This window comes from Serinus canaria, chromosome 9 (assembly GCF_022539315.1).
Source record: "Serinus canaria isolate serCan28SL12 chromosome 9, serCan2020, whole genome shotgun sequence".
Taxonomy (NCBI): domain Eukaryota; kingdom Metazoa; phylum Chordata; class Aves; order Passeriformes; family Fringillidae; genus Serinus; species Serinus canaria.
Genome location: NC_066323.1, coordinates 7,057,219 through 7,082,034, shown reverse-complemented (window position 1 = coordinate 7,082,034; position 24,816 = coordinate 7,057,219). Strand labels below are relative to the sequence as shown.

The window sequence follows — 24,816 nt, the reverse complement described above, 5'->3', positions numbered from 1 at the left end:
CAAGCAAAAAAAGATGTTGTGCATTCTGTTTTAAATCAAATTCATTTTAACTTGGCTCTCTGCTGCAAATCCATTCAGGGTTTACACTGACTCAACAATTTCCTATATCTGCTTTTGTATGCTACCAATCTCCCCATACATTCTCTTGCACACGGAGGCTATGCTTTTTCCATAAAGAGACAAATATACTTGACTGGAAAAAACTACTCAAAAGAACTTTAATGTTGCAACATTTTTAAGCTGAAATTCTTCAAGAAATTGATACAAAACCAAAATGACACCTCAGCCCCTCACCATGTGCATTTAAGAGGGGAAAAAAACAATCCAGATTAGAGTTTCTGTCACTTCTTTTAATTTTTTCCTGCTTCAAACACCACAACGCTTCCCAGGCATTATTTTATCAGTTATCTGCATACCTGTTCTACAAAATAGCTTCCAAATTTCCCTTTAGTCCATATTTGCTGCCCTCATCTTTGCTGCTTCTGACTTGCACTGAAAGCAGCAAGCATCAGAAAAGTCACACCTACCTGGCCTGAGGGACACCAGAGAGGCTGCACTGCAAAGCTTCCATGAGAAAAGCCTCAGAGATGCTCAAGCAGAGGAAACAGGAGGCATAAGAGCACAAGAGCTGGTGGAATGGGCAGAGCTCTCGCAAGGATTTGCTTCCTTGAACTGTAACTGGACATTTTTTGCACAAGGACAGGGTTTGTGCTTTCTGAATGCATAAATCAATGAAATTCACCCACCTCCAGGTTTCTGACTCAGGAGGCACCATCACACAGTGTCAGGTCTATCAACAGTGCAATCCTGATGGAACTTAGGCTAATATTCTTAGTGAACCACAGAACGGGCAACAACAATCACTCCACACAGCAAAGAAACATCCCAGAAGTGGACAAATACAATCCTAGAAGTGGACAAATATTTCCCAAGCTCTTCACACAGCTGTACCACCTCCCCTTAGATTCAGAAATATTTTACTGGCAGTGCAGGATTAAGTTCACAGATCTGCAAGGTTAAGTTAGGAAAACAGTGCCATGTTAATAATTAGCACATTTCCACAACACTCAGGACTTGCACTAGCCTGACAAAAAGTCTTTAATTTGTTATTGTCCATGAATCTACCCTGCCTTAATCTCCTAAAGTGAAATAGAACCTTTGATTTCTTTTTTTGTAAGGCTGCCAGGCAGACATTATTATCCTGGTACGATTATTTCTATGCACATACACAAGACTAGTATAAAAATACTGTTCTGCTTTCACAGACAAAAGGCACAGAAGCACCTAGAATCTCCAGTCAAGAACTGGGTCTGTTACTGAGTATATAAACAGACACCAAAGCCATCAATCAGTGGCCTAGAAAGCTCTCAGAATTACACAGCAGTAAAGAAAGATAAGACAGCGTAGAAAAGGGATTAAAAAAAAAAAAAAAAGAAAAAGTTTAAAAAACCTAAAAGACATATTTTTGGTACATCATAACATTCTTCAGTTTGAAGTACTAGGGACAGGAAACATCCCTATAAACCCCTGGTCTAGATCTTTGATGATTTCAATCAAATTCTACCCCTTAATATATAAAAAAAGAATATTGCAAACAGGAATCTAAGATGTAGTTACAGATATAAAGTCTATAATGTGCATAAAATGCAAAATGAGCATGACATGTTATGATCACAAAATTAGTTATGGGGGCTGTGACACAGAAACAGGGAAAGGAATTTACACCACTAGTTTGTGCTTGCCCTTTACTTTAACAGGTAGTATTTATCCCAGGCTTAAAAAATGTCTTTTCTTTGACTAGCTGAAACTGCTGGTAGAATTAGTGAAATTCAGCCATAGCTGTCCCACCCCATGCAATAAGACAGCAATTCTGCACCAGGTGCACTCTGTTTCAAACCTAGGGGCTCCACTGTCTTATGCACAGCTAAGGAGGTGGATTAAGAGGCTACTGGAGCTCCAGGAAGATGTTGCCACTGCAGCAGGACTTCCCCTGCTGCCTCCCAAAACCCCTGGCTCCTGTTACACAGTGCCAAGGAACAACAGCTACAAGTAATTTACAATTAAAAAACAAAAACTCCTGTCATTTTCATCAGAAACAGATATTGCAATCTGCTACAGACTGTCCTCGTTACATGGATGTGAGAAAGCAACAGCATTTGGGATGTTTCTGCATGTAATTCACTACCAACCAGAATTAACCACAGCTCAACTCAGGATAATTGACTTAAACCACTTTCTTTGCAAAGAGGAAGAGAGAGCATGTGAAAATACTTTTTCATAATTCTTCAGGTTGAGTTTGACTGCTCAGAAGATGGGATGGGCAGAGGTGCCATTGTGGCTTCTCTGCACATCATGGCACAGGGAATGATTCTGTCTGGAGCCTTAGGTATCCCTGGGAGCAGGATACTCACTGGAAGAATGAAGAATGAATGATATCCAACAAAACACAGTTCCCTGTATTCTAAATATCCTACCTTTTACAGACTGACTGTAACAAAACTTTGAATAGCGTTATGTTTCTAAATCAGGTGGAAGGGATGCTTTTCAGTTAGAATCAGAAATACCGTCTTCAGGGCTACAAGCACTTGATACTGAAATGGCCACGCTTCAGCATCACAAAATGAGTGCACATCCTCCACTCCCTGAATCAGTTAGAAGGGATCACAGTGGAGATCTGAGGTGAAAAAACAGTTTAGCAGTGTGAAAGAGTTGCAGAAGATAGTACTTTTACATCTGACCCCTATTTCAGATCAAGTTTTTTCAGAGGATGGTTACCAGACACCATAGTTCTGCTCTTCCAGCTTTCTAAGTCTGGGGACAAATTGTAAGTAGAGAACAGCCTCATGTTGCTGCTGGTATGCCCTAAAAACAGAGTCCCTGAAGAAGCTGAAGGCACAAATACTCATCTGTGTGTCTCCAAGGTCTGCTTTATTAACCAGGAAAACAAAGAAGACTACAACCCCTAGTCCCATTGTGCAACACATTTTATGACCTTTGAATAAAAATGACAGCTAAATAGCAAATGGTCAGTTTAAAAATGTCTTCCCTATGCAACAAAACTACAAGAATAGCATTGGAACCTTTTCTTCCCCCAGCTGGCAGGGAAGGGAAGACAAAATATGAAACCAGGCACTGCTGTTGGGGGCAATGGCCACATTACTGCATTTACTCCCTACAACAAATTCCAGTGCTCTGCCCTCAGTGATTTTGCTCCACCCAAACCAAAGGATAAAACTAGCAGAGAGTATTTTAAAGCAGTTATCCAAATCTCACTAGAGGATGACAATGTATCCCATAAGAAATTTGCAAATAAAAAGACAGTTTTCAAGACTAGTCTGATGAAAACTTTTTATCTCTAGTCTTGTACGTTCCTAGTCCCTGGGTGGATTATAATGGGTTGCATAAAGTAATTTATTGGACTATTTTGTAGAGACAAATACTCCCCAAGAGCACCTCTTTCTCTATCACTCTTCATAAAGCATGAAATGTTTGCTACCTACAAACAGATCTGCTTAAAGGGAACATCCTTCTACGTGCTCAAAATAACATCAATAATTTTCTGAGGTATTTTGCAAGTCTCCTATAAAACCATAAAGAATAAGCTGTTTAAAACCCCCCACAAAAAACACACAAAACCTCCTGAAACACACTTTATCACACAGTTCATGCTGAACAGCAAATCTTGTATTCCTTACAGACCTGACTACTCCAAACTCCCAATGTATTGGAAATGCCATTAGTACAACAGTTCTGTGATCACATTAGCATCTATACCTGTACTTTAATGCATTGATCCTGCTGTCCCACCCCTAAATTACCATCAGAATTTTGGAAGCATCCTGAGATATTTAGGGATGGACTTCATGGACTAGAAGGGAGCACTGTGCATGTTACTTTACTTTTCAGAGATCAGCACAGCCACAATCCCCCAGCTGGGTCACTGAGCATTGCCAGCAGAAAAACAGAACCAGGATTGCCCAGCAGCACTGCAGGCAGACCCTGGTTTGCTCACCAGTGCCTGAGGGGAAATCTCACTGCAGTCTTTCAGAGGAGCAGCTTTTATTCCTTTCAGGTTCACCACACTGTGTGGTAACAATGGTGAGAAAAATCAACTTTAAAAAATTGCCCTTTTTAGGATAATGGGAACACAGACATCAATTTCTACTGAATGCAGCACTCAGCCCTGGGACAATCAATCTAAAAAGTGGTCAGGACCCTGAGGAGAAGACCTGGGCACAGGGACATGGAAGGGTTAATGCCCTTTCCTTACCTCAACAACATCCACCACTCTTAGAATTTCTCTTATCTCTTCTTTAACACTCTATATTCATTCCAATCCCCACATATTTCTGTAGCCTTTTTTTCCTTTATCTCTCCTTCAAGGGACTCCCTCCAGATGTGACACTGCCTAAATCTGCATTTTCTTACAATCTTTATGAGAATACAATTTTCATAAGCTGCTATGTATATTCTCTAAGGCTGAGTTCACTTTTAATGTTCAGTGACAAAAATTTATCTGGAAAGAAAAGAGTTTCTTGCAGGCAATGCAGAACCTTAGTGGGCACATGAGACCCAGGAACTATTGTCCTTTGTTCCCACGTCTCACTGTGTAAGATATAAACAAAAAAAAATGCCACTGAAAAGTCCATTGAAAATCTTTTCCAATTCCCATCCAACACAGTCTGATTAAACACCCAGACCATCCGATGAAACACCTTAGGTGTGGGTAGCAGAATTATTGATTGTTTTCAGCAGTCACTTCAACAGACACAGCAGCTCACCCACGGTGCTGCTAACCTGTCACAGTGTACATTTCCTTGTTCAGTTTATGCTGCACTGGATTATGTTCTCTAACAGAGGAAGTACTTGTTAACTCATTAAATAACTTCAATCCCTCATTTTATTGTGTCATTACTGTAAACTCTCCTCAAGGATTCAAATAAAATAGTATAAAAATTACACATATCAATTGAATATACATTTATATACATTCTCCAAAAAAGTAGCATTTGTTTGTTGCTATGAATCTTTCCTGCAACAAAGCCTTCCCAACAGATGATTAAAATGATGAAGACATTTATTAAAAAAATTGCTGCAAGTAATTTATTATGCTAATTCCTCTTACTCTGATGCAAAATGTGCTTGAGCTTGAAAAGTTCAAACATAAAACTTGGCAGCTCAAAATCAGGCATGGCTGAAGATTCTCCTGTAAAATCCAGCCCATGTGTAAGAGCCTTGCAGTGGTTTACAAACATTCAGCCAAAATGCAGTGCTGTCACTGAGTGCAACTCCATATAGGGAAAAGTTTAGAGAGCATCCACAAATACACATAAATAACAGGGGGCAAAGTCAGAGCTCCATTCAGCCCTCTCATGCCAATTCAAGCCATTTGTACTACTTACAGAACTCATGAGAGGGAAAAGATTACATCAAGAAAAATCTATATTCTCCATGTCCCATATAACTCTGAATATTTATATTTTGATAGGTCATGAAATCTCTTGAGCAGGCTGGTGCTGCACTGGGGTAAGAACACAGTAAGAAGACAAGTCTTGATACACAGATAAGACCATGAGACCTTTTCTTGATTTGTTAATGCTTCATTTGGTAAATAATCAATTAAACCCAATAGGTTTGACAAAGTCTTTGCTGAAGACTATGTCTTAAAGTTTAAGAGGGTATAAAGGAGAAAGAACAGAAAATTAAACAAAGATTAATTATGATTTTTAAACAGAGGGGGGAAGGAGACAATTATTTGACCAAGAGAAGTGCCCTATGATAATGGAATGCCAGCCTGGGAAAGCAGAGATTCTTAAATTATCTAAATGACATGGTTCTAACAAAACAAAAACAACCACTTGTGTCTTTGTTTCCCCACTCAGCCCTAGGAAAGTTTCCTGTTAAGGCATTTATTTATCCTGCATTTCTCAAGGTGGAGAGTTTGATGTTCTGCTAAAAATATCGCAGAGCAGAATCATTAAAAATTCACAAATTTTTTCATCAATAATAAATACATGAAAAAATGGTAGATGATTACAAAATATACAGTAGTGACAGCTCCAGGAAAAGTTTTTTGGAAATTTTCCATGTTTGCTGTTTTATAAGTCAGTCATTAGGAGGCAGCAAATGGCTCAAAACCATGTGAGAAAACAAATCCTAAAGGAAATTGAAAGTGAATAGGACAGTAAGAACTAGAAGTGGGAAATTCATTCAGCCACAAAAGTAGCTTTTTGACATTTTCCACATCAATCAGATGTCAGGGTATGTTGAAGAAAATACTTCCTAAGCTATTTGTTAAATAATTTGGTGTCTAATTAATGGAAACCAAACTCAAACTTTATAAGGTTGACTTGGGATTTTTGGTAACGTTAAAAAGCAACAGACTTATTCCAGCCTGCTTTCCTATATTCTGCTTTTTAAGTGTATATCACAACGTTGTCCACACATAGGCATAAGAAACAAAAAATAAATCACATCTCATCTTATTTCATTTAAAACAAAGAACTTGTAACAGAAATTCCAGAGTTCTATATTATTTACAAGCTTTGCCTTTCAAAGCAAAATCGAAAAGCCTCTGTGGTTTTACCAGTGCTTCATTAGCAACAATAATCAGATTTAAATCAGTAACATTCATACCTCTCTCTTCCTATCATAATACAGCACAAGTCAAGGTAAAAATGACATGAGAAGCTTTCTTAAAAATAAAAATTAACCCCAGAGTTTCTACTACGAGTGCCAACATTTCTGTAAATTGCCGGTCATATTTTATATTGTGCAGCCAGGAAGCTGTTTTTAAATGCATTAATATCCTGAATCAAAACAGAATTGGGAAGGGAGAAACATTTTGCATTCTAAGCAAGGCTGTAAATAAGAAAAGATTAAAATATGGGCTAGACTTGCTCACATTATTGCATACAACATGTAGATTAATGGTTATTTCTCAAGCTATTTGATCTTCAGCACAGGACAATGCACTTATCTCTATCTCACTAAACAGTTATAGTAAGTAACAGAGATGATAAGCATTAAACCACATCAATATTTCTCATTAATAGATTTATACAGCTGTATAGCATTCTTACAATACTGAATTTGCAATTAATCATTCTCAGCTTTTTCATATTAATCATAAAATACAAATAATAAAAAAAGGCATAAACTTACTATTTGTTGGGTGCTCACACTGTCCTGTGGTCTGAGTCAGTGGGAAATAATTACCCCTAGGAGATCTGGCAAGCAGAAATACAATAAAAATAAACATTAGCATGCCAAAAAGAATAAATTCAGCTTTCCTGCAAGTATTTTTCCTCATAATACTTCACAGGCAAGGTTAAAAAAAAAAAAAAGGAAAAAGAACCACAAAAAGCAAAGTTGAAAAAATATATATACACATTTAAAACATAGTCCAGCAGTGTTCAAGGATCCTTGCCTCTCAAACTTTAAAGCAGCACAGACAAATGTTGAGATGCCTATAATAGAACAAAATCCAAGTTCTCAATCACTAGTTACGCAGTATGTGTCAGTAAGGAAGACAATTTCCAAAATAATGATTAATGTATTATCCAGATTTTTCCTCTCTCTCTCTTTTCCCCTTCCCATTCAGGTTTTTCTTCTTATAAAATGCACATAGGTTTTTTCTTCCCTGTACCCTGACTCAGGCCTGGCTTTGAAATGCATTTCAATCTCTCAACACAGACTGCTTTCACTGCATTTAGAGTCCCACCAAGGCCCAGCTTTAAAAGCTACTGATTCTTTTTTTCTTTAGCCTTCCTCACAAAGGAAGGGTATTTTGTAAATTACCAGCTCGTTCAGATCAACAAAAGGTACTTTCATAGAAAGCCCCATTTGATTTTGCTCAAATTTGATTACAAGGATGGAGAAAAGGAAAGGAAGTCAAAAAGAAAAACCCCAGATGGCTTTTTCATTCATCTCAGTGAATGAGCTTTATCTGTGCCTTTTGAAACTGTAGCAGTGGAAAAGCATTTCTGTTGGCTTAAAAAACTTGACAAAAATTATTGGTTTGCCATTTCTCATGTAACTGCCATTGGGAACTGGATGAAAAGACTTTTTCATGGGATCGCCTGCTTGGATCAAAATAATGGAGATTAGGTATTTCATTATAAATTACAGTGGGAGATAGAGCAGGCTGTCATATTAATAGCAACCTGCTCATGGCCTTCAATGGTAGCTATTCTCCTAGACAAAGGACCAAGGGGGTTGTCTATTGAACTTGTACTTTAGGCCTGATCAATTTTCTATCATCAAGGCAAAAGGTGAGGTGACTAACAAAAGAATTCACACATGACTGACCTCATAAGCCTATAGATAAAACAGCTTAAAGAAACAAAACACATCCTGAAATTATGGGTGATAAACTGTATAAAGGAAAAAGAAGAAGAGAAATGATAGAAAAGGGGAGAGAAAGAGCACATGGTCTGTAATTCTCCCTCCCTTCTTAGGTGAATGGACATATAAAAAGCTGCTTGTTTTCAGCTGCAGATAATTGCAGCCTTTGCTTTTGCCATGTTCTGCCTTAAATCCTTCCATGTACTTTTTTGTCCAAGACTCTTCCAGTGATTTCATTCACAAGTAACCACAGCACTGAGTTTAATATAGAACTTCCTAGAGCTGTAGCTGCGCCCAGGATTATACACAACATCACAGGCAGAAAGGTGTTACACAGGCATTACACTTATAATCAAATTACAGGAATAGCTAGGAACCTTTGGGTTGCTATCCTTTTATATAAAACCTTGCTAATTATGGGAAACTTGGACATCTGAGCTACATAGGAACAACACCTCACAGAGTTTGAAAGTCTTGACATATTTCTCTTTCACTAAGATGTCACACAATTTTATACAGAGTGCAAAACAGCATTTAAAATGCTCATAATATATTTAGGGACCCTTATAAGTCAATTACTTGAATTTTTTGCCCCACTCCCTAGGAGATGGAGACCCTTCAGCATCAGCATTGGGCTTTGCTGATCAGCAAGAGATAGAGAGGGGGAAACCTTCACTCCCCTGAAGCCAAATACATGGCAGCAAAATATTTTCTGATCTCTGTCAGGATCAACATTCCCTCCAGTTTGTTGTACAGGTAGAAACTCAAGTACTCAGAAAACTTTTACGCATGGAACTATGGGTCTAGATACATCTTGACTCTGTAGGAATTTCCCATAAGCTGTTAAAATTAAATTTGCTAAATAGGGCAAAACTGCAGAAGCATGCAAATACTCGTATTTGAGAGCCAAAACATGAGGTAAAGCAGCTGAGAACCCCCCTTCCAGCCTGCTAACAGCAGCTCAGGTGTAAATGGCACCCACACTCTACCTACAGCACTCCAAGGGAGAGGACAGTGGTCTAGAATCTGGTTTCCAGCTCCAGCTACACGAGCCCCAAGAAGCTGGTGTGTGCCAAGTTTTCAGAGATATTTAGGAATTTCTCCTTTTAGCTCTACCACTGCAGTGATACTGCAGTTTCACAAATAAAGATAGTCACTGACTCATGGCCCTCTGCCACAGATCCACCTATCAGCACAGCAGTATTTATGCAAAGACAAATAATTCAGGCTAAAAAGGAGCACATTTTAGTGAGCTAAGATTCACAAACAGCCAGACAGAACACATGGGAGGCTACAAACTGGGTGCAGGGCAGGAACTTCTGAGCCACAACTTTGCTGCAGAAGCCAATGGATTGTTGAATTACAGAGTCCTACTGAAAACAAACAAACATTCATTAGCACAGAGAAATATGAAATAATTAGTCGTAAACAGTCTCTGGAAGCAGAGACAAGATGAAGACAAGTAAAACGGCAGCAGTGTGTGTTAAGTTTTGGCTGCCAGCACAAAAACCAGAATCAGTGACAGAGCACACACACCCCCAAGCAGCTCAGATACATGAGATCATTGATGAAGCCCTAGTGATAATGATATCTTTCCATTATTCCAGAGACCTACTGGTGATTAATAAATGATTAGCAATTAATCCCAACTTTATATCCTCTGTGAGGGGCTGTACTGAGTAGTTACAGAGGAAAGAGCTCTTGTAATCATTGTAGATAACACTCTGAAAGTATTGCCTCTGTGCTCAGTGGCGCCGAGAAAGACAAACTGAATATTAAGAGCTATTTGAAAAAAAATACAGACCAGGCAGAAAATACATTTTGTGATAGCATCAATGTAATTTGAATACTCCAGATAAAAGGCAGGAGCAAGGCAACAAAAAAAGGGACTGCTCCATAACCCTCCATGGAATCACAGAATGACTGAGTTGGAAGGGACCACAAGGACCATGGAATCCCATTCCTGGCACTGCCCAGGACAATCCCAGAAATCCCACCACGTGTCTGGCAGCATTTGAAGATGAGTCTAAACTGGGAACATCTTCAGGCATACTGGGAGACACAATTGGAGTCCAAATCTCAATAGAAGTGGTTTGCAAAAGATAAAGTTAGACTCAAGGGGAGCTGAATTGTTCTTACTCTCAGAAATAATGAACTGCAAAAATGTAAGCTGGAAACAGCACAACAGTTCTGCTCTAAAGGATCCGGATCAGAAGCTAAATCTGAATCCACAAAGCTATTGCCAATAAAAGCAGGTATCATACTGGAAGCCTCATAGCCAGAATAAAGCAGACACTGAATGCCATCTGAAAAGATATTTTTGCTTGACTTGCTTTTGATGGATTACTGTTTGGTTGTGGACAGGGCCTGTAGATTAAAAGATGCAGTTAATTAGAAAGAGCAGCAGTTTAGAAAATTATTTGCAAGACTGAAATATTAGACCTAATTCTAAAAAAGACTTCCGAAAAACATATAACACAAATATGCACTTCCATTCTAAAAGTAGAGCTTTGAGTTAAACATTAAAAAAAACTTTGCAGAGGTAAAGACAAATGTAGAAGGAAAATAAAAAATCCTGCATAGATTTGGAAACCGGTTAGAAAAATGACTGCCAGGAATGATTAAGTTATAACAGATTCTGTACTTAAGACAATTTCTTGAATTTTTTCCCAGACTCTTTTCCACTCTTTGTTTTATCTTATGGTAATCATAAACCACAAAAGTAGCTGAAAATATAATTTCATCAAATCCTGTGAAGCCTAATAAATATGTCAAGATTTAAACAAACTTTTCCTCAAAACTTTATAAAGCCAGAACACGGTCTAAGCCAAACAGACTCAGTTATGTCCCTGTCCCATTTTTACTCTAAGGGGCAGCAGCACTTGTTTAGCTCTCTTCCTAAACCTTCCTCTTTCACTTCTGAACTTTCAGCTGCACCAACCAATCGTGAAACTTCATTGCGTGTGCCTTTTTACTCATGGAATCAGAATTAACCTCCTCACAAAGGATTACAGCATCAGGTCAAAAATCTCCATGCATCATAAAAATCTGTACCAATAGCCTGAAGGAGTTACTCCAACACATGAAGATACAATGTGGAGCAATCCTGATTCTTGAGAAATATTAGATACCACTTAAGCAGATGAAATAACGATCCCTTTCTGAATAACCTCTGTCCATGCCAAACTTCAACCAACAGTATGATCTCATGGTTATCTTTAATTGGAATTCTCTGTTCCAGCCTAACACAAGTGATTTCCACATCCTGACAACTGCAGGTTCAATTACCATGACAACATGAACACATAATTATACACATGTCTTGAAAGCCAATGTGGAGGAGCAGAAAGCATCCAGAGAACTTTGTGTGTGTTACCTGCATGCTACACACACCCTGACTGGAGTGCAGCTCTTTTAAATGTACTTTTACAGGGATTTATAACAGTCAGCAAAATAGTGAATTAAATTTATTTGAATTCAACAAAACATAAGTTCGACAACGAGGTTACTTCAAACTTCATTTTATCCTATTCCATGAAACAAACCTCAAGAAGTTAACAAAAAACTTTTCTATGCAGTTCAGATTTTGAATAGAGATTTCATATCATTAAAAATACTTCTAGTTTGCTAAAGAATGATTTGTGTAAATGGTTTCATCCAGGAATTTGATATCAAAAGAAATAAGTTGATTAAAATACTTATGCAGTGACAATTACAAGTAGTTTAAAATCTCCTGGTTTTGTAATATAGCTTTCCTGTATAGGCTTAATAAGCTTAAATAATTGTGTCTTCTAGTTAAAGATTTATTTTTAGGACACTCTTTTTAAAAGAAATCTCCATTCTTTCCTTTATTATCATAGCTTATTCATCTCTGTTCCATGTAAGATATTTCAAAAGTTGTGAATAATTCTAATTTCAGTCTGTGTGCCCATTTAGTGCTAGTTTTTTATCCCTATGGTGTTATCAACAAATATTGCAGTTATCAGCTATTATCAGCATTGGTGGCTTCTGATGTAATAAAAGATACCTTTGGAGGGCTGAAGTCACCAAACTCATTAAACAGGACACTGTAGTTGGCAGCTGAGCTGGGCATTAGTTTCAGCTCTTGAGCAGGGAGCAGAGTTTATCACTGCAATTCTGAGAAATCAGCCCAATTCATCACCTGATATCAGTGCAGTGCTCCTCACTGACACAGTGTTTTGAAATGCAGGAAAAAAATAATTTCTGCTGAGAAATGTCAAAGTGAAATGGAGTTATGACTTCAGAAGTATAGGACAGGGCACTGACTGTTTTCCATAGAACAAGCACCCACCTTTTCCCAGGGCATGGAGCCTTTCGCAGTTACAAGGTCTGGTTTGTCAGCACATGGAATTTGGCCACTGCTCCCAAAATCAGACCAGAAGCTCCTTGTTGGTGACATTGAAAGCTCACCAGTGCAGAGCAGCAGCTTTGACATTCCTGCTTTCCCAAACTGTTGTCCTAAAGGAGCTGGAGCAGGTAACAAACCTGATCTAGAAATAGGAAATAGCACTCTCCTTGCTGATTTCAAAGAGCAGCACTGACTTTATTAAATGGATAAGAGCATTCATATGCCTTACTTGTTCAGATGAATAGAATGAAGGTATTTGAATGCCCTTCAGAAAATGACACAGAAAAGAAAATCTCACACAGGTATGGAAACATTAAACACACACACTTCCACTGGGGGAGAAAAGAAGACAGGACATCCTGAGCTCATTTAAATGAATGACAATACTCTCCTGGACCTTTAATGGGAGCAAGATTTTATCAGAGATAAGAACCAAAGAGACAGAGCGAGCTAGGGTAAGAAAGAGGGAAGTTATTTCTGAGAGTAATGACTTAAAATAGACTTCATCCAGTCTTGCTGAGACTAAACAAGTGTCTTTCATGACACAAGAGAGAGCAGAGAGACTGGGAATTCACTGAGAGTGCCTCTGGGACAGTGCGTGTCATCACAGACAGTTAACCTCCTCTAAGCCCCCACAATTCCCAACAAACCCAGCAGGAGATTCTGTGGAAGTTCTTCAAGGTGACCCCTTCAAGCCTCCCAAATACTGAAACCAATCCCTTCACCACCAAGGTAGCGTGTCTCTCCACATGTAGCCTTGGAGCACAAGCATCATACTTCCCAAGAAATACAACCTTTAGCTAAATTAATTTTGGGGTTTTTTAAACTAAGAATTCCTGTTTGCAATTATCTATGTTAGCCATTACATACAGGTGAAAAAACCTAAAGCTTTAAATACTTTGTATTAGAAATACATGATAATTATCTCAGCCTTACCCATGGCAGGAACATGTAAAACTGAGACCTTGTTGTCTATTACTTCACATCTATTTAACTTTATCAGAAGGTTTGAACAACATTACAGCTTTTGGGATGCTAATTTATTTTGTTTAAAATATTTGATAATTATCTTGGTTTTTTTGCTTGCAAAGCTACTGATTCTGTTCTGGCATTTGCAAACTTTTTTAATGCTCTCTTTTTTCTTAGTCATTTAACAAATAATTTGTGATCTGAATATTTTGCCTGGTCAAATGGTGTTACCTACCAAATTTGGTGAATATGGCGTATTAATATTGAGTTGTTTGGGTTTATACAGCCACATTAGAATAGAAATAAAATTTACAGATCCTTTGGAAATTTCTTTGACTACCACAGCACATATAATCCTTATGAAGAAAAAAGAAAACAGAACAAACAAATAAACAAAACAAAACCCAAAACAGAAAAAACCCCACAAAATAATTCCATTAAGCTTGCAGACTCCTTCCAGTGTTGAACTACATCACACATGAAAACACTTTTTTTCCTTCCTACTGGAACTGGTCTTTTCCCGTGTCCTCTCTATGGAAATCCCAGCCAAGGAGTGGCAAGAGGGTCTGTAAAATAAATTGCAAGGTCTGCTTTCCTTTTTTTCATAGTATTTTTTATTATTACTATTTTAAAAAATAAATTTAGAGCAGAATTTCTATCCTTAGTATTCCTCTGGATCTTGAGCATCTTCCAAACATTTTCACAGCAGGTATTAAAGAAATAACACATATTGGGATGGTTGTATTTATAGCAGAGTTTCATTCATTATCATTCAGCTCTAATTCCTCCACAAAGACTCTGCTAACGTTTCTTTGAAAAAATTCATCACATTAATGAATTCAAAAGATTTTGCTTTTATATAAGTTGTGACTGGAACAGCAGTTTGACATCAGAATAATGAATTTAAGCATCTTTCTGATTACCATGCCAAATTTTACATCCCCTGGCACCTGAGGTTCTTATCTGTTCTTATCCCATAATCTATAAAGCTTCAGCTATTTCTGTTATTATCTTTTTAAGAGAAAGATTTTGATCTCCAGTAGATTTCTGCACCATAAAAGAGGCCTGTTTTCCTTGCATGAAGAATTCAAGGGTTAAGAACAGTCAAAGAAATGCTTGATCTGAAGATCTTACACACAAGTTTGTTTTAAAATTATTCAAGTACTTAAAACTTTCAAGGTACTCGGAAATAGCATGTCTATTTATAATTATAGGCATGGTGTCTCTATCTCAAGCATAGGGACAGAGAAAATAAAATCATAGAACACAATGAGTTGGAAGGGACCCACAAGGATCAGAGTCCAACTCGTGGCCCTGCACAGACACCCAGGAATCTCACCCTGGGCCTGAGAGCCTTGTCCAAGCACTCTTGAAGTCTGTCATGTTTGGGGCTGTGACCACCTCCCTGGGGATACTGTTCTAATGCCCAACCACTCTCTGGGTGAAGAGCATTTTAAGAACCTTTTCCTTGTGTCCGACCTAAACCTCCCCTGACCCAACTCCATGCCATTTCCTCAAGTCCTGTCACTGGTCACCTGAGAGAAGAGAGGGTACCTGCCCCTCCACTTCCCCTTGTGAGGAAGCTGCAGAGCCTGATGAGATCTGAGCTCAGTCTCTTCTCCAGGCTGAACAGTGGCCAAGTGTTCAGTGGCCTCTGCCACTCCTCATGCAGCTTCAGCTCCTTCAAAGACATTGGGAATTTTTTTTTCCTGGCCTCCTTTCAATATGACCATGATGGTACCTCCTGACATCATCAGCTATAATGATAATTCCCAAGGCCACCCCTCCTTCCTCTGTATCCCAGCTTTCAAAATAAGCATTAGATTAGAGAAACAATTCCTTTTCAGTTTAGGGGAGGAGAGAGCAGCAGCACCTGTACAGAGTTTGGGTGGTGAGGGCAGCGAGGTCTGCCTGGACTCTGCTGGTTCCCACCAGCCACAACCAGTCCCAAAAATGCATTGAAGAACAGGCAGAACAGAGAAACTGCCTGGAGAGGTTTTCCTCCCAGCCCTGAGGGAAAAAAGGTAGAGAAACAGCTCTGCCAGTGGACATGTCAGTGATAACTGAGGAGGAAGCAGTGCTGTGGGACTTCTTTGCCACCCCTGGGGACACGGGGTTGTCCCCCTGCAGACCACACAGGATCAGACACCCACATGCACACTTGGTACCTAAACAGCATTCCCAGGCAGGGTCAGGCTGTACCTTTGGACAATTTTGATGGGATAATGAATTCAAAGGTTTTTGCCATTTACTGTGCAGTGACAAAATCACCAGATTGCCTGATGTCATAACAGATAATTTAGCCAGCTCCCAATCAATCATTTTTAAAAGCTGATATTCATTGGGAATTATAATGTGCTTGTCAGAGACCTCTGGTAATTTTACCATGCTGTCAAGAAGGTGTCTTGGATGGGAAACTGCTCAGGTAAAATTGCATTTGGCAAACGTATTAAATCAGGGTTGCCAAGAAAACTTGGCACCATTGGATTCCTAGTGAGGAAGGGGGGTTGTGGTTCCTGACAGCTCCACGCTGCTGCTCCTTCCCTCCCCACAGTTCTCCCCTGCCCCAGCCTGGGTCCTTCCTCAGACTGCTGCCTTCCCAGGACAGCTCTTCATGGGGGCTGCAGCTCTCCAGGATAAATTAGGTCTAGAACACAGCTCACTCAGAATACCAGGATATTCCCAGGATGTATCTCTCAAGCCTTGAACAGAAAAATTTAGAGTCTATCTTTAGCTGCTGCTAAAAAGCAAAGTCCTTTATTTTCTGCCATCCTTCTCCACTACTCCTAGACAAGATTTTACAACATTGAGAGCAAGTAGATTATGGTCTGAAGTAAATCCCACAAAAGAACAGTGTGGAAGAGTACAAAGACAGCTTGCCGGGGCATTTATCTCTTCTACTTAAGCCTAGAAACACAGAATAATTTTATATATATATATATATATATATATATATATTTAGCCTCCCAAAAGGCCGAAAACAGCAATAGGCAATCCCAGTGGCTTGAGATGCTGCCTGCAGAGAGTGTGCTCCTGTTCTGAAATCACAGAAGGATGGGAAAGGTCCTTTTGCTCACTGTGTTGGGATTCACTTGAGATTCTTTAAAAAGGAACTCTGCAACAGAACCTGGCACTCTCACGTGCACGAGGTACAGGAATTTATGGATGAAGCAACAGTACATAGCATTGCCTTAGAAAAATGGATCTCAAAATGGTTCAGCACGCGAGGACAGCTCAGGAAAAAAGCCAGGACCATTGCTGACAAATAGGAAGAAATCAGAAAAATGTATGTCCCTACTCTAGCATGGCTCCCTTTAATGTGTAGATATAGCTGGGGCAATTAGTATTTGAACAAAAATAGATTATAAATGGCATTACACACCTTGCATAATAAATGATAATAGAAAATATATTTTTTTATCTATGCAAAAACTCAACCTCAAGAATATGCACTTCACTATCTAGCTAGAAGTTTAGGCACGGCAGTTTGGAAATATACTAAGAAAAAATTGGATTTAATAGGAAAAAAAATTCAAAAGTTATGTTTGTTGAACACATGGGAAGTTTCAATAAATCATATGAATTGCTTTTAAATATAAAATTTAAGAAGATGCAGTTAATCAGCAAGGTCCACTGAATATACCGAATTCCTTGGCCTGGGCTCTATCTTCACTCCTCTCCATAAATCATTTCTTGCCTTAAAGAAGATAAATATAGATCCACAAAATTATTTTATGTACATCACCCCTTGGTTATCATATCTGGGATTTGAAATGAGATAGTGGATCACAAGTTTCTGAAGTATAGAGAAATTGAGGGATTAGTCTTTTATCTAAATGTATTTCTAAAAAAAAATTGTTTGTTATCAATATAAAGAATGAACATGGCCTGCATCTTATTTTCTAGTTCAGCATGTCACTAAAAATAAAGGGCCAAAAGTTCTGCCTTCTGAATTTGGAAACAGTTTGTTGTATGTGATTTATACCAGCCCCCTCATTACAGAAAACCTTTTCACCATGTGATTGTGTGTATAAGAACAATTATGGAAATTCTGAATTCTCAGTGTTTTCTTTAGATGAGCTGATGGGCTGTGAAAGGTGCTGGAGTGACAGCTCTTCTGAAAGAATGGCAATGGAATTTTTGTTTGCATTTCCCAGGTATGTTATTTATCCCTGATCCTGAGAAGTGCCCATTTCATCCCTGGGCTCATGTGGGAAGAGTTCCTGGGTGGGGCTCACCCTCCCCTGTCCCCCAGCACTGGCAGCAAGGCATTTGCAACAGCTCCAGGCTCACTTTTTTTCTTATTGGACAGAAACCAAAAACTTCTAAAAGTTAAGGTAATTAAAGAACTTGCAGCAAGAAATTCCTGATCATTCAAGCATGCTGTACTTTCACACGGTCTGCATAAGAGGCAATGAGTTATGTTCTTTACAGATGAAATTTTTTTTTCTTGTTATTTTTAAGGTATGGGATATTTGGATTTGTTTTCCCTTTTAGAAATAATATAAGGTACCATTCTGGTGTTTGATACAATATTTGGAGGAAAAAAATCTCTACCCCAAATCACCTCTGTTTTGCTGCCCAGCTAAAAAAGTATTAATTATGTAAGGAGAAAAAAAGGCTGGAATGGATCCAAACAAATTACATGTAAATTTCTTGAAAAAATTACTCTATTGTTCAACAACAATGCACAGTTCTTACCTTAGAAAAACAATTCCAGTATTAAGAACAATAGAACCTGTATTTACCACAAGGGACGTTTATCAAGATAAAGCAATTGGGATCTAGTCTTAAAATTCTCATCTGATGGTAACTGTGACACAAGAAATCAGCACGAAATATTTCTGCATATCTTCAATCTTCTAATTCACAAGAGATAAGGGTGAAGAAGGCATATTTCACACATAAGTGATAATATTAGAAGATGAAAGGGAAACAAGAAGCAAGAGAAAAGGAGGGAGAAAAATTAGATTTTTTTAAAACCCTAAGTTAAATTTAAATGATATGTCTAATTTGGAAGACGCAAACACTGCGATTCTAAATTTATCATGTGAAGTGTCTACACATCCTTTAAAAACTTGTACTTAGAGACTTTTGAAGGGACATCTTTTAATATAGATGGGCATGGTCAAACCCAAGTAAAGGTTATCTGGGTGCCATTTATTAGCTGTAGGTGAAATTCATACTCTGTGATTGCAAAACAAAGAGCAGGCAAAGCTGGTTCTAGGAAATCTCAATGGAATTTTAGTAAGTTTTGTTGTGGAAAATGTACTGAATAATGGTATGTGATATTCAGTGTCTCCTGCAAACCGACAGTGTTGGAATTTCCTTCCTTGAAGCACATATTTGATATCTGGCCTTCTTTTTGTCCCCCTACTCATTTATATGTGTGTGGTTTTCCTTTTAACCCCCCACCCTTTCTTAATTTAAATAAAACTCTGGGGGAAAAGAAGTAACAGAAGATCACAGGATGTGAAGATGCCATTCTGGGAGCTAGCAAGCAGCCTCAACAGTGAAAGAAGCCAAGTGATCTTTCAAGTGGGCTATTACTGTAGTTGTGGAAGCAGAATAATGAAACTGAACAGAATAATTGGCCTAAATATCTGGTTAGAGGGCTGGTACAGAGAAAAGAGCATGAAAGGCTCCACTAAAACCACAGAAAGGTGGGTGTTCCTGCAATCAGCACAGGAAAAAAGCATTGAAGAAGTCTGTAAACTAAAGAGGGGGAGGGGAACCACTGGAAAGAAATCCAAGCAGAAGAGGGGGAAGGGGGGAAAAAAAAAAGCCCACTAAATCTGAAAGTCTAGAGGAAAAGAAAGCAGCTGATTGTATGTGCTGACATTTCAAGGATGGCAGTTGGGAAACAGCAATCAGAGCAGCAGTGTCAGGAGGTACACACTGTAAGAGCAATGTGGGTGACTCCTGAGATGTACATGGGAACAATTTTATGTATTTTTTTAAACAAAGACACAGCTTGTAAATATAAATATATCTATATATACATGTATATATACATACATACATTTATATCTAAGAAGAACTTCAACCATCACTTCAAAGAGAAAAGAGACTACCATCCTCTCTTAACTAGTTATTTCCATCAGCTAAAGATTTATCTCATGACTTCTGAATAGTCAGTAAACTCAGATGTTATGATCATCCACATCAATACTTACATCAGAAAATATCTGAGGATGTAAGATCCACTTTAATCATGCTCTATATCTGTATATTAGAGACTCTTGGAGTGATTGAGGTGAAAGATTAGCATACCAGCATTTTCCACACTCTTTCTCTGAGCTTCTGACAATCACTCTGTAAGTGACCATTAACGGTCCAACCCCAGGTGTATCCTATCTTTAATTCTGATTACAGAAACACAGAATGCAGCTGATACTCCTGCTAATGAAGGATCATTAAACTGACAGCATCAATAGATGAGAATTAGAATTACATCTCATTTTCAAAGCTCTCCAGTTACTTTTTTCTACTCACATAATCAGTTGATCCCAAATTATCCCTCCCACTTTTACAGAATCTTTAAGAAGTCTTCTATGACTCAGATGCCTTCTTTGCACCTTCTTCCTTTTCAAGCTACTTGCTTGTACCTCTGCTTCACTGGCTCCATAACTACAAATATGATCTGAAAAGATTTCTTCTCCTTCCTAATATTTTTCTCAGCTTTTCTAGTGAGAAGATTATTTTGCTTACCATTCTGCCCAACTCTCTTTCCTGTTGTACTTAAACCTACTATGTTTGGAAATCCAGTATGTTAAAAGGAGCTGTGAAGACCAATGTATGCTGTACATGCAAATGGGATGTGTAAATTAGGGGGATTGCTGACAAAAGAGCAAGATTACAGGGGAATCACTGGGAGCTGTAGGGAAGCATTAAGGTACATAAGACCACAAGTCTCCGCTCAACAGGGTTTGTATTCTAAAACTCTTTGGTGGGATTTTGTTTTGTTTTAAATACTACAACTAGTAATAAACAAAATTCATCATTAAGGTTCAACAACTTGGAGTAAAATAGGATTAAAAAATATTTACAACAGAAATGTGGGTAATTTACACTAAAAAATAAACAGAAAGAACTGAAACTTCTGAATATACTGATATTCATAATGAATTAAATACAAAACCAAAGACTCTCTCTAACCATATGGTAACACTGTTATCCTATTTTCCCTTTCATCTTCCTTTCATAACATAGTTGTGGTGTTTCTTTTACATAAAGACAATTTTGATTTGAAGCTTTGTTTTGTTTTGCTTTAAAAACTGCTCTAAGCAGTTTGAAGGTATGAACAAAACATGAGTGGTACTTTGGATTAAAAAAATCAAAAGCAGAATTGCATAACTCTCTATAATCACAGTGAACACTCTTAGACACTAACTACAAGGATATATAAAGTAATATATTCAATAAAATTATCTCTTGTAAATGCACAAGATCATCAGGAAATCTACAGGAGTTTCCTAGCAAACAATTTAAGTATATTTTACAGTATTTTTCCCTGTTGATGTTACGCTAAAAAATTTCAGTAACTTCTATTCATTTTCAGCTAAGATTCCAGTGCAATGCTTTCACATAACACAAATTTTTTCTTTTCAAAGCCTCTATGGGAAACCTTAACCCCGACTGCACCTATGTTTCCATCTGGAGTGTGCCAAGTTCCAGGGATTTGGCAGTGGCAGACTTGCATACACAAGAGCTGACTAGCTCTGTAATTAATTTTATGTGCATGAAAGCATAAACGCGAAGGAAGGAAGGAAGGAAGGAAGGAAGGAAGGAAGGAAGGAAGGAAGGAAGGAAGGAAGGAAGGAAGGAAGGAAGGAAGGAAGGAAGGAAGGAAGGAAGGAAGGAAGGAAGGAAGGAAGGAGGAAGGAAGGAAGGAAGGAAGGAAGGAAGGAAATTCTCTTTTCTGCTGATTCCCTGCAATAGTAGTAGAGACAGACCAGTGGTTAAAGAGGCGCTGAAGAAAAATTAGCTGCTTGTCTCTATTTTGTACAGTCTAAATATTGCATCAACATGCACCTCTCAAAATACTCGTAATACTCAAAATTTCATCTCTGAAATAAAGAGGTACAAATGCTTACAGCCTCTGCAGCTTCTGATGCTTTCCTACTATGAGAAGACTGATAGTGGGGTTATCTGGTGTTTAAACTCTGTGGTAAAGTGAAAGAGCACCAGCATCTCATTCCGTGAAGCACATCATGAGGAAATTCTTTCCAAGAGAAGTGGGGAGCTGCCACTATTTTAAAGAAAAATCATCATCACCATCATCACAGTTCCTGATCGCAGATGCATAACCAAGGGGGAAAACATACAACATTTCACAAGTTCTGGAGGTGTTGTACTCTCACTGTTCAGGTTTTGATTCCACTTGCCACATATTGCTTGATTAAGGGCTGAGGTTTTTTAATAATTTCTTTCACTATCTTTCTCAGAATGACAGGGATTTATTCAATCAAAATTGTTTTGCATTTCCAGCAACAACAAGGACCATGCAAATAATAGTGCAAGTTGCAACTTCATCTAGTAACAAATGCAGCCAGCAACAAAATGAGACACTAAACTTGAGACTGACGAATTCCACTATTTTTTCAGTTCCAAGTCATGTTCCAAAACAGACTGGAGCTGCTGCAGACTTGCTTCTTCTAGTTCAAGATCTTCTTTAAAGTATCTTTTCAATTTGTCAATGCCATGCATTATTGCCATGTACTAATTTTGTAGGTCCATACTTAAAATTCTCATGTTCCCGTGAGTTCATTCCAAGCACAGTCACTTGTTTTATTTTATACTGCATCCAGTTATATCCCTACAAGGTTTTTTAGTCTATGGCAGCTAATGATGCTGCCTCTTCTCTGAGCTTCAAATATACTGGGGAGTTGCATTCTAAGTCATTACAATATTAGCAAACACACTGAAATAAAAATGCATTTATATTTCCCAAATCAATTGCATCTGAAAATAATAAGAATTTGGCAATGAATACAATTGCTTCAGTGATCTAATCTAGAAATTTCAACACCTGCTAGTCCTGAACAAAATTTTGTGAAGCACTTTTTGCTCATTTGCCCATCTCCCATTTTGCACTCTGGTATTCAGTCAGATTGTTGTGAGACATCTGTAAAAATTATCCGCAGTGCCTCTATTGCCATAATGCAGACAATCCAGCAGGTTTCCTCATGAACTGCAGAAGCAAAAGCAAGCACCTCTCTATGCTGCACACCAGCGTGCATTTTTGCATATTTGATAAGGCTTTCAGTAGAGTTGCAGTGAGAGGTATCTCTAGCTACCATTTGATGGACAGTCTGATCCTGGTTGGTTACTGTAAAACACAATCTGAAATAGAACCATGGTGTATTTTTAGCTTCCTGACATACACAGCACAGTCTGCTGCTGAGGAATTTTCCTCTTCCCAAAGTGATGAGCAGACAAGGCACCACTGATGCTGCTCATGCTTTGCTCAGTGGGAGGTAATGCAAAAGCAGCTCAACAACAAATATTATATTAACAGTGTGCTGCTCCTCCTCTCCCTCTCCCATCTCAGGTTCAGAGTTGGAAAGTGATAACAGACAGGACAGACTACAATTTTCTTCAAGGGAAAGAAGTGAAAAGAAGAAAAATCATTTGGTAAGTGATTGCTAGGAGAACAGAATTTACTGAAAATGCACTGGGCTGAAAGCAAATAAATAACTGACCTCTGTATTCAGTGTGGTGCTGAGCAGCTACAGCCAGGGATAGAATGTGTCAGAGCAACAAATTAATCTCTCAGTTGTACTGATGTCACAGAGGGTCCTCTAGATTTATAGCTGGTGTTTCTCTAGCTCTGCAGTGGTGATATAAACCTGTCGGTTCACTGATGCTGCACTTACTATGATGCACTAATTAAGTGTGGGTGTATTTAGCGTCAAATACTGACAACAAAACACATTCTATACTTATTGACACATGAAACACAGTAAATTATTTCCCCAAATACAATAGCCAAAAGTTTAAAGCACCTGTTTCTTTGAATACACTTGATAAAACAAGGTTACAAAGGACGCACACGTTTTAATTCCTCAAAAACCTTTAAAATGAAGTGTTACAGAGATAGATTATGTAGGTATAAGAATTTAATTACTCAAGATATCTTCAAAATCTTTCATTTCTGATATTTCTTCACTTTCAAAGAAAAAAAATTCCCATCACATCCTACCTCTATGTCTGTATCTAACCTAGACTGGTTTAGACTCTAAAGATGGTATTGATGACACAGCATAGATTAAAAGCAAATATTGTGAAGTATACGGAGCCTCAGAGTTTCCAGTCAATTGTGCTTATTTTTGGAAATATTATTTTTGGACTACAACCCCTTAACAGACCAGTCCAAACCCCAGCACACCATTAATAGGCTATTACAGATCATACAGAATTATCTGTCTGACAAACAATCCCTTTGTCATGTTATGAACTGGCTCCTCTATTGAACACGAGTGCTGGCATGTTGCACGTAACGTGTGTTTCTCCTGAAAATGCAGAGCCAGTAAGTTCGAATGCAAAAATATGCTAAATTATTTTTTAAAATATGATTTATATAAATTAATATGTAAGAGGGGGTTTACTCATTCCTGAGAGAGCAACATACGATCACTGTGTGTCCAATTCTGTAAAGGACAATGGGAAATATAGACCTGAAGATCACATTGTCTAAACCCAACTCAGCCAGCACATTCAATGCTTTCTATCTCATATTATTTGCCTGTACTTTCTTTCACTAACTTCTATTAAAATGCTTGCCCAGTTAGCCTACCTGCAGCTGAATCAGCTCTTACTTTCCTTGGATTTTGCACTTTAAATGAAGAAAATTTTTGCTTTCGCAACAATTTAAAAGAAAAAAAGAAAGAAGAAAAAAGAGAAAAAAGAAAAAAGCCATCTGCACACCTGCATATTACCATCATGTTTATAACTAACACAAATTAAAAAAATGCAGGAAGCAACAGAGTAGCAGAATATAATTCTAGCCAGAAGAGAAAACAGGTCGTTCCTATTGTTTGACCTATAAATGAGTATACTTCTGCCCTCCTCAATTAATAAACAAAACAAACAAAATTATCCTACAGTTATTCTAGCTTTAGTGTGATTGG

General features: G+C 38.1%; 1 long non-coding RNA gene across 1 annotated transcript in view; it reads right to left on the bottom strand.

Moving 5' to 3' along the window:
• Window positions 1-24,816, bottom strand: part of LOC103815318 (uncharacterized) — a 247,591-nt gene that overhangs the window by 216,771 nt on the left and 6,004 nt on the right. Inside the window, exon 2 of the long non-coding RNA XR_007778251.1 lies at window positions 7,165-7,229. This is a non-coding gene — a long non-coding RNA (uncharacterized LOC103815318). The remainder of the gene's footprint in view (window positions 1-7,164; window positions 7,230-24,816) is intronic.